General features: G+C 34.9%; 1 protein-coding gene and 1 pseudogene across 2 annotated transcripts in view; one reads left to right on the top strand and one right to left on the bottom strand.

The window, feature by feature from the left end:
* Positions 1-11,258, bottom strand: part of LOC149668305 (DNA (cytosine-5)-methyltransferase 1.S-like) — a 168,715-nt gene that overhangs the window by 55,898 nt on the left and 101,559 nt on the right. The gene's annotated exons all lie outside the window — the stretch shown is intronic.
* Positions 4,247-10,452, top strand: LOC149668309 (tRNA-dihydrouridine(20) synthase [NAD(P)+]-like; annotated as a pseudogene). Its single transcript, XR_016368100.1, has 16 exons — positions 4,247-4,390; positions 4,448-4,512; positions 4,572-4,859; positions 6,804-7,020; positions 7,105-7,356; positions 7,428-7,705; positions 7,784-7,827; positions 7,888-7,946; positions 8,018-8,091; positions 8,151-8,300; positions 8,379-8,544; positions 8,600-8,721; positions 8,782-8,980; positions 10,010-10,117; positions 10,163-10,232; positions 10,290-10,452. The product of XR_016368100.1 is annotated as a tRNA-dihydrouridine(20) synthase [NAD(P)+]-like (transcript).

The raw sequence follows: 11,258 nt of genomic DNA, 5'->3' as shown, positions 1-11,258 counted from the left end.
TAACCTGGATACATAATTTATTTAAGAACTAAGTATTTAACACTTTAAAGGTTGTACCGTTGTTTTTAAAATAATCATAAATAAGGTGAGACCTAAGAAGATCTGTGTGTGTAGTGGTTGTAGAAGTGACAATCGCCAAGCGCAGAAACAGTACATGAAAGATGTAGAGTTTATCGCCTTTTCACAACCTAAGTGTAATTATGAAATTTGGACAGAATTGATAGGTTGGAAAGAATACCCAGTCTCAATTGGAAATATATATATATATATATATATATGACTGCTTTTAAGGCTATTTGCTAACCCCCCCCCCTTCCCCTTTTAAAAATTGAATCACTTTTCCGGTTCGCATCAAATTCTCGCTAGGGTGCGTTGTCACCAAACATTTCTCAGATATTCAGGCTTGCGTTAGTTAGTTCCATGGTTTCAGAGAAAAGACTAGTGGCGCCCCTACACGCGGCGAAGGTAATCTAAAAATACGTTATCAAAAATCCAGAAATTGCAACTTGGATTTCCCGCGCTTTATTTAATAACTCCTTCGCTCGTCAACAGAAGGCGCCACCCCATCACATACGCCAAGGAGAAGAAGCGAAAAATCCCTCACAAAAACGTTCAAGCGCCGCCTTCCCCAATAGTTTAGGCTTAAATAGTATGTTATAATGTCTATGGTTTTGGAGCGTTTTCATAAAATCAATCAAGCGAGAAGTTATGGAAACAAGTTAGATAATTTATTGTTTGGAAAAATAAAACCAATATTAATTTTTACAAAAGTTTAAAATTTAATTAAAAATGGAACTGTAAATTTAAGGCCTTCCTGAACTGGCCTATAACTAGGTTCTTGGAGGAAAGCGTGGGCCAATGTTTGAAATAACTCAAAAATTTTGGCTTTAGGAATTTTAATTTAAAATCTAATTTAAAATTTTGGCTTTAAGAGTTTTAATTTAAAATCTAATTTAACATTTTGGCTTTAAGAGTTTTAATTTAAAATTCAATTTAAAATCTAATTTAAAATCTAATCTAAAATCTAAATTTAAAATCTAAATTTAAAATCTAAATTTAAAATCTAATTTAAAATCGTTCCGTGCATTCCATTGAACACAGAGTTGACCACGTCTTTGCGCAACTCGTTATAAACGTCCAAATTGCTTTCCACGTCGGAGAAGACGCGATCTGACAGAGTTTTATTGTCAAAAACGAGTCCCTCCCTCGCTTACCATCCAAGCCACGCTTACCAAAAACATACTGCGTCCTGGGAATGAGGCAATCGTTGGAATCCAGTTGATAAATCTCATTGCGCGGATTTACTTTCCAATCAACGGAAACGTTGCTGTTTTCTCCCTACGCAAACTTTAATAGTTAAAGGGGGGTTCCACGATCTAACTAGGTCGGACTGTTAGGAGTTGACGCTTAAAACATGAATGGCTGAAAGCGCGACTCTCATTTGGTTAGAAAGAAACTAAAATAACAAAATTGGGAGCTTTCAGTTGGAGGAGGAGCCGAGTCTCGTGACAAAATTTACGCTGCCATATTGGTGTGTTTAAAGCGAGAACGAAGCTGAGACCACCCAATATGGCTACCAGAACAGTGGTAAGACTTGGGAGTGTGTGACGTACTACCAACGCCTACGTTATCAGGGTAAAAACGGCTAAATTTTAGCTCGCACATTCAAAATACAGTTTTATCAATAAATATCATTTATTCAAGGTTAATTATAGGATAATTTGTTAAAGTTATGATGCGTAAATTAATTAAAAATTTAAAATATATATTTTCCATGTTTTTCTATATTTTACCCTTCTTATTATAGGTTAGGTTAGGTTGGGTTATGTTATATTTTTAGATATATCGTGGCTAGGAAGAAGGAACTGGTGTGGTTTTTATGGCTATGAAAATATCGATTAAAATAGTTTCCGCGACTTAAATGTAATTAATTATCATATAATTAACATCAAGAAAAAACTGTATTTTGATTGTGCGAGCTAAAAGTAATGTTTTCCCGTAAAAACATACCCAATTTAGTAATATTTTGAAAAAGGGGGAATTTATTCAGTTGATAAAACCTCAGACCACTAATATATATATATATATATATATATATATATATATTAGTGGTCTGAGATAAAACTTGATAATAACAAAAACAGGCGCGCATTTAGCAGAACATCATAAAACCTTTCTGAATTTAGTGCGCGTTGTATTGAACACGAAGAACACTAACTTACCTTTCTATTACCAAGACAGGATTGCGGTCGTCCTTCTACCAAGGCTTCTACTCGCTATTAAATTCATGCAGAGCACCCACAATAGATCTTCGCTTTGACGACGCCATAATTAAACTTAACTTTATTACTTAAATTTCATATTCGGCAAAAATATTTTTGTAGTAAGTTTCACAAGTCAAATCGGTAACTAAACTGAATCACGACCGGTTAGGCGTTTTTATATTCAACCCCCTCCGAATGCGCGTGGCTTTCGCGAATCTTATTGGTCAAAAAATTTTCAAACTTCATAAATGCAGGGATGGAAATAACCAGCGAGGGAAATAAGGCCGTGGTGCAGGGCAAATGATCAGTGGATAATGTCCCGTGTATTGTGCTTATTTCCGGTCCGGAAAATAATTTTTTGCCGGGATCAGCGTGATCGAGTACACCGTGCCGGTGGAGTGTCTGCTTCTGTCAAACTGTCAGCTTGGATGAGACTGTAATGGATTGGAATATAGCATACATCTAACACGGGCGGCGGGTACCTCACCTCGGGACAGAAGGGGGGGGCTATTTGGGGGTTTTTAGTTCGGTCGTACGACTTGAGAGACACCTACTGTAGAATTTTTTCAAACCTCGTCTGCTTTTTTCACAATATCTTTTTTAAAAGTGAAGTGTTAACGGTTTTAACTTGGATGAGACTGTCTCAGTCTCAGGTTTGAAGAGATATTAACTTAATAACGGTATAAAATATTAATTCATTTCAGTATGTACTAAGAAATTATTGAATTTGATGTAGATGAACATTTAAGTCTGAGTTAGGATTTTTAGTTCAAGGCTTAGAGACAAATTTGATCTTGACCAAATTATGTACAAAAGGCAGCTTTTGTTCGAAACACAACTGTAACTATGTTCTTCATAAATTTGTGAATAAGCTTCCTCATCCATTTCAAAATTAAACTATACAGTTTCATTCACGAAATATCCCATTTACGGAGGGATAAGAACGCAGTCTGCTCAAACTAGCCGAACCTACGTCATTTACAAGGTGAAATAATTTCTCAAATTTAAAATTCTTCTCCATGATGGCAGCACTAAACGACGACCGAAATAAAAACGATATTGCGCAATCACGTGTCCCGAGCTTAGGTACCGAACTTTTCCAATCCATTACAGTCTCATCCAAGCTGTCAGCAGGGATAAGGGAGTCAGTCCTTCAAGCTGTCAGTGACAGTCACCAGCGCAACTTTATTTTTCAGCGAATTATCCTTTGGCATTACTTCTTTTTTGCGTGTGTATTTATTAATTTTCAGAAACAATTTTAGTAGCCATCGGTTTCTTTAAAAATTTAAATCAAGAATAAAATCTTGATCGGAATTTTCAAAACTTTTTACACTAAGCCTTGGATTTCTTGAAGTTCTTTAAACTTAGTTCTAGTTACAGTTTGTATGCCATTGTTTCGACTTTGAAAAAATGGCAGTTAAAGGCGCTACCCTTCGTGGATTCTATGGAGATTTTGGATTTTGTTGGCTGCAAACGTCATAAAGTAAAAACCAGACCTTTTTTTGCGAAACTGAACTCAATCTCATAGCGCTTCTAATATTTGCAGACGATACATGATTTTAGAACAGCTTATTCTATTAAATTTGCTCCTGGTTTGTTCAAAATTCGAGCTCAGCTATATTTAATATTTTTTTACTAACATTAATCGTGTAATTTAGATTATTACGTTTATCGAGCGAAAGTTTTGGAGGCACTTTTATTTGAAAATCCTAACCCAAACCACCCCATGTATAAAGAATGGGTCAAGTCTGCGAGTAACTTTAAAGTAAGAAAATAATCCTTTTTCTGTTGAAAATAAACGTAATAACTCGTCTTATTTGTAAAATTCTTTGATTTAGCGACAGTTTAAATTTTGATGACCTAATTAGTTTTGTAAACTTCTTCAAACTAGTGGCAAAAGCGATTGGTCCAATTTTATTGGTAAGAAGGGAAAATTTTTATAATTTAATATTAATTGCAAATCTGGGGAAATTCTATTTAAGTTGTTTAAATGCGCGTCCACCGAGTGCGAGAAAGTAGAGACTCGGTGGGTCGAGCTTATTTCGAAATGCCAAAGCGTAAAGAAGTTTCATTTGGACAAAGCCTCGAAATTAATTAAGAGATGACGCTTTATATGAGATCACAAGGTAAGGCGCAAAGTATAATAATTATAAATAATTGTGATTAAACCTAAGGTTTTAAAGGAAATATTCAACAATATCCCGTGAAAAAGAGATTGAAACAGCCTATATCATCTGCACTCGCGTTTGTAAGTTCATTTCTACCAATGTTTCGTTTCATTTTTTATATATCATGAACATTTTTCAGTTTTTGATGAAAATTAGGACTGGCCCATGACATTAACATCATTTGGTGTATCAGGGGAAAGTACAGGGAAATGTCTGGGAAAAAGCAGCTAGGAATTTGGAAGTGGAATTTTCAGGAAACCCTCTTATCTAATATTTAACACGTATTTTTAATTTCTCAGTTTTGACGTATCGCTTCTACCTCCAAAACATTGCCAGGAACTGATTAAAAATCGTTTCAGTCTTAAAGCAATACGATTGGCCAGGAACGGAAAAAGTTAGTGACGAAACAATCAAGGAGAGACTCGAGGTTAGTTCTCATTTCTATAAATATATTTATACGCTTGCTTGGAATAGTTATAATGGTATTTGTCACGCTTTAGGAAAAAACTAATCAATAAATAAACCATTATAGTATTCTACCGTAAAAATTAGACATGGCCGATACCAGGCTTAACCCGATACCGATCGATACCGGTACAAACATGAACCGATACCGATATGGTATCGGTTCATCCCTATAGGCGCGTACTAAGAAAGATTTTCGCTTATTAGTTGTTAGATAAACTGAATTCAGGTACTTTTTATATAAATGAGAACTCGTCACGATTGAAATTCATAGAAATGAGATATTATCACCATCATTACGTTACGAAAAGACCTAAAAATGTCATGTTGCACCATATAACGCATTTTAAACGAGTATCGGTATCGAACCAACCGATCCGATACTATCGGGAAACCCTGAGTATCGGTGTCGATACCGATATGGTATCGGTACCGGTTCATCCCTAGTAAAAATAAACACAGGGAAAAGTTAAATAGAAAGTCGCGCGTTACCAAGTGACCAAACATTTTATAGCTTCGTTTTCAAATATGGCCACAGGAATGAGTAAGACTTTAACATTAGCCAGGGTTAGTTTCAATTTAATTATTTATTATCATTTTAATTAGGGTTTTAGGTAATGCACGTCGCGTCTTAGGGGAAGGGAAAATTGCTGCACTTACCAAGTAAAAGGCACATTCCAATTAAGGCATTGTTATTATTCTATGATTTATTTAGGTTATTCTAATTTTAGTTTATTAAGGTCACTTGCAATATCAATTTGAAGCACTGTTTTAAATAGAGTTGCTACGGGTCAGGGAATTTGAAAATTGACCCAAAGGTCGGGGAATATTAAGAATTTCAACAAAGTCAGGGAATTTGATTAAAGTTTGTTAAAATCTCCGCGTTTATGTGACGTTTTAAACGCCGTTTTAGCGAGATCACGCGTGACCAGGCACTGAAATCGAGGAGTGTGAAATCTGCTGTGTTTTACGTTAAATATTAATATTCGATTTAATCGAATTTGTTCTCTTTTTCTTATATTTAGAGCAATAACAATTTGGCCTAAAAATATCAGGGAAAATCTTATAAAAGGGTTAGGGAAAAGCTGGAAAGTCAGGGAATTTGAATGTGAAAATATCAATTCAAAGTGCTGTTTAATGTTAGGGTCGAGTGCGTTGGGGTCGATGAATAGAGTCTGTATTTTTTCTGTTGTATCAAGGTCTTTTGGAACATCAATTTGAAGTGCTTTTTAAACTGGACTTTGTATCTGGTAATATTTAGATACGCAAAGGCCACAATCGAGATACGTTAGATTAGGTTTCATTTAATGCGTAATTTCATTGAGGTCATAATGCCTTAATTTTCATAAATTCGATTTGTGGTGAGCCCTAATTTGAATAATTTAGCGGCTAATGTAACTTGATCTGAAACTGTCAATACTATCAAAAGTATATAGATATAAAAACGAAAAGTACACTTCGTTAATTGAAATTTGCTCGCGCCATGTAATATGAGAAGCCCTCCTTTTTCCCAGAATAGTGTTGAACCCCTCAGCCGCGTATGATTACCTTCCCGACCTACCATAGGGAAAAAGCAGTGAATAGGCTCATAAAATAGCATAGCTATAGTACCAAAAATTAACGTTCGGATCGCTAGCTTCATGTACTACTTTCTATAAACCTATGACATAAAGGTCTTCCCTAATTGGTTAATTCCTGTAGGCGGTTGAGCGGAGGGTAGTTTGCTTCTCAGTTTACATATCGTCTACAGTCAAAGGCAGGGAATTGTTAATGAGTTGTACTTTTTGGTTTTTATATCTATATACTTTTGATACTATTGGGCCAGGCAATCTGGTTTCCGTTTTAACACAAAACATATTTTGTCGCGTCGATTGCCTTCCAATAATCCTAAATAATTTCTTTACAGGAAGAGCTTTCCGAGCTAATATATAAGTGTCGTTACGCTCCGAAACCTGACGCAGTTTGTCGTTTAAATTCTTGTCCCTACACTAGAAACATCTATTACACTGACCCCATGCAATATCAGAGGTTGCTACCAATTGTTTTGCACTGGAAATTGCCACGTGGAATATCATTTTCAATGTTGGAGGCGTGTTCGAGACGAAATGGGCAAAACTGAAAAAGTAAGGGAAACCATGGATTAACTAACGCTAGGGATTGTTCGTTACCCTAAAAGATAAAGTATACATGTTCCAAACGCCCCCTAGCCGCAGTTGCTATCCCTAACAGGAAGTTGTAAGAAAATTGGACCAAATTTCACGTGTCCTATGACGTCAAAAATTGAAATCCCGCCTAAAATTGGGCGCCGCCATCTTTAAAATCCCCAAAAACGATTTATTTTGCCTAGAGATGGCGCTATATCTACATCCGTTTTGGTCCAATAAATTGGGGGAGTGAAGAGGAGAATCAAGGAATAATTCGGAAAATGTAGTTGGCGACAGTGCTACATGGGAAACACGGTTAGTGAACAATCCCTAGCGTTAGTTAATCCATGGACCACCAAACTCATGGACATATTTGTTTTTTTTAGTTTGAAAGCGCTATTCATGGTAAGCATAAACAGAAAGTACCCAAGCATCGCAAATCAAAGTTGGAGAGGAAGACGGAGACTCGAAGTATTAAGAAGCGTAAAAAAGCCGTTGAAGGATGGTGAGAAAGAAGCTATATATGATCCCGAAGATGAGGATGAAGATGATCAACATAACCCTAACGACACTGAGTGGAAAGATGTTCCAACGGAGACCACTGCTGAAAAGGAAAATATTCCCCTTAACAACGAACATTAACCAAATCAAATCATTTATGATTGTAAGTTTACTATTTTTTGTTCTGACCTTACTCCCACTGATGAAATATGTAAATTAAGTTTGTAACTTAATAATATAGGGAACATGCAACCCAGAACGTGCCTTACAAGTAGCGTTAAAAGTGTAAGTATATATTTTCATCACTTGTATAAACTAATAAATAAAAAAATAACATTTTAACAGGCAGAATGATGTGGCTGGAATAGATATAAATATGGGATGTCCTGAAGAACTCAATGAAAGTAAAAAATTAATTAAAAAATAAAACAAATAACATTAAATAACAATACTTTGCTAAAAAATCCTGAAAAAGTAGGAAAGATTTTGACCACTCTTGTTAAAAATACCAAGATGCCAATAACTTGCAAAATCCGGTTGCTTCCTTGTGTATGTTAAATTTAAATAGATACTGAAGTCAATTTTACTTATATAATGATCATTTTTAGTTAGAAGAAACTATGAAACTAGCCAAGGTCATTGAAAGCACGGCTGTTTCCGCTATAGCCATTCATGGCAGAAGAAAAGAAGAGAGACAAGAACAGAAATGAAGAAATTAAACAAATAGCCCAAGTGTTAAAAATCCCTGTGATAGCAAAGTATAGAACAAAAAATTCAATTTTAAATTTTTAATGCAAACTTTGAAACTTTAACCCCTTTTTTTAAAATAAAATTAGTGGTGGTTACGGTGAAATTTATTGTTACAATGATATTAAAGAGTTTAAAGAGAGGTGTGGAGCTTCTTCCGTGATGCTTGCCAGACAAATTGAAAAAAATTGTTCCATTTTGAGACCAGAAGGGAAAATACAATTGGGTGAATTAATTGTTGCTTATTTAAAATTGGTATTACATTTAATTAATTAAATTATAATTTATTGAAAGGCGTGTTACTTTCTAGGCTATAGATTATGATAACCATTTTCACAATACAAAATATTGCATTCAACAAATGTTGGGTTCACTACAAGAGTCTGAACGTGGAAAAAAGCTCTTGGCCTCTCAAAGAATGGAGGAAATATGGTAAATATAATTTAAAATTTGATTTGTTATTTGTTTTTTTAAACTTTACAACAATTTTAGTGAACTATGGGGCGTGTTAGACTATTACGAAGAATACCAAAAGCTCACTGCTTTCAAAATAATAGGAAACGTAAAGAAACAGAAGTGGATCATATTACAGCTCCCTAGAAGTACTGGACGATATAACATCGCCGTGCATCAGCATTGTCTCCTAGCACTGAAGAGAAAACGGTATATGCGAAACGCAGCGGCGAATTTGTGAACTAAACCAGAGGAATGATTTTGGCGCGAAAGAAATTTTTAATAAGCGGGCGAAGCAAACGGAAGTAAGTGGTAGGCTGGTAGCCAATGAGGAAAGGTTAGAGAGAAGAGCGCGGAAGGAAACAAGTTGTTCCATACAAAATGTTGGGTTGTGAATAAAATAGTAGAAGTCCACTTTATTTTTCTGATTTTAAAAAATAATTGGCGGTCTATAGGTATTTTTTAAACGCTTGTGTTGAAAAGGAAATTAATATGATTTCAAATTATCAAAATAGCCTTCATCATGCTAGAATATTTTTAATGTATCCCTAGTACAGCACTGAGCTAAGCTTCACCCGATTTAAAGGTTTTTAGCGGGGATAGTTGGACCGATTTATTACTAATTAAAGGTTATGTGCGTCGACATGGAAATTTGTTTTCCTTTTTTAAGTGTGACAAATTTTTTCAATGCTGTAACGTTTTCCGTTTGCGAAAGATGCTGGTCAATATTTTTCAGTTTTACAAAACGTTTTTTTAGTTGCTTACGGTTAAGTGCTTTTAATATCACATAGATCGTGTTCAGATGTCTCTTTAATGTGGGCATGCAACCATTGCAATTAGTTACATTGATCCTAACATAAGCCATTCTAAATCAAAATTATAACGCGATAATAAGATTCACACTAATCACACGACACTGACGGCGGTCTGACAGCCATTATCATCAACCGGAACTTCCGTAGGTTAACCTAACTCAAGATCCGGGTTAATGGGAAACTATACTTGTAAAACTGAGCTATAGATGGCGGGCTTGGATGTCTTGGAAGAAAACGCTGTTTACAAAAGCATAACCTACGTCCAGTACTTATAGGGAGCTGTAATATGATTCACTTATGAAAGAAAGTATAGATGGAAATGGTAATGAAGATGAACCACCAGAAGTCTCATTAAAGAAAATGAAAACTGAAGACGGTGAAACGTGGATTATGAAAGCCAGATATCAAGTAAAATAATTTTAATCCGTTTTTAATTGCATTTGAATTGACAGTATATTTTTTGCGTAAAAAGATCAATGTTTCCAATGGAAGAATTACCTAAAACAATTTTGTTAAATTGGACGCGACAAAATAACAAAAAGCAACCTTTTTATAAGACTGTAGATATAATTTTTATTATTAAGTTAATTACAAAGATAATTAAGTGGCCAATGGAGAAAATGTTTTCATCTATGCGGTTATAGTTGGAGGCCAAAAATACTCCAGTTCATTTTAGTAAGTGCATGGTTACTTAATATTATATAAACAATTTAACATCTTTGTTTTTCATAGTGAAAAGAACAAGAAATTTGCGGAACAAAGTGCAGCCTTGGTCGCTGCTTTTGCATTGGGGTTAATTGAAAAAGACAAAATAGTTGGTTCTGCTACGGGTTTGTTAGGACATGAAGTGTAAATGTAACAAAAATGTTATTTGATAAATCACAATGGTTAAGAAGCGTTAATTATTTTGTTCAAATTTAACATTAAAGACGGGTAGAGTCCACCATGTGTTAATTTGCTCCGCAGTCTCTTTACATCTCTGTTCAATAAGGGGTATTTCATTTAAGAATTCTTTAATAACTGGTACACATTGAGCCATTTCACGGTTCAAGTCTTTCAAACGTTTCTGATAGTCTTCTACAAATTGTCGTTGCTTTGCTTGAAAATTCTTCATTTCATTAATTAGTTGCACTTGTTTCGGACAAATGTCTCCATTGATTGCGTACATCTGTTTTTCATTAATGGCGCGTTTCATAAGGTAGTCAAAGCTTTGAACTCGAGAAACATTAAATATGTCTTTAATTTGGGACAAAAACGGATTTCGTTCAATTAAAGAGAGGTTCGTCTTTGTGTAAGGGACAACTTGATCTTTAATTTTTAGACGGGATAAATTTTCGATATCCAGTTCACGGAACATGTGAAATCCTAGTGCCATTTTCTCCTTCCATATTTCGATAGATGTTAAGTTATTGCAAAGATTCATTTGTGTAAACATTAATCTCGCATCTTTTCGATTTTGGAAGCGTAGAACTATTTCAGCTTTCATTTTCGCATTCGTAGACAACGCGGACAATATTGAAATATGCTTTTGTCGAATCAATCGTTCAGTTTCCTCAATAATTTCCAATTTTTCATTCAAACTTGGGTTAAATTCTGAAGTTTCAATGAGATTTATTTCTTTGCGAATTGCGCTTAACTTTGTCTCCGCGTTTTTTAAGCCTATTTCGGATTTTAATAAATCAGAGATCATCTGACGTTTGG

This window comes from Phalangium opilio, unplaced genomic scaffold (assembly GCF_054372755.1).
Source record: "Phalangium opilio isolate 3A_F unplaced genomic scaffold, DU_Popi_V2 ptg000056l_1, whole genome shotgun sequence".
Taxonomy (NCBI): domain Eukaryota; kingdom Metazoa; phylum Arthropoda; class Arachnida; order Opiliones; family Phalangiidae; genus Phalangium; species Phalangium opilio.
Note: the sequence above shows the minus strand (reverse complement) of the source record. Positions and strands in the feature narration are given on the sequence as shown.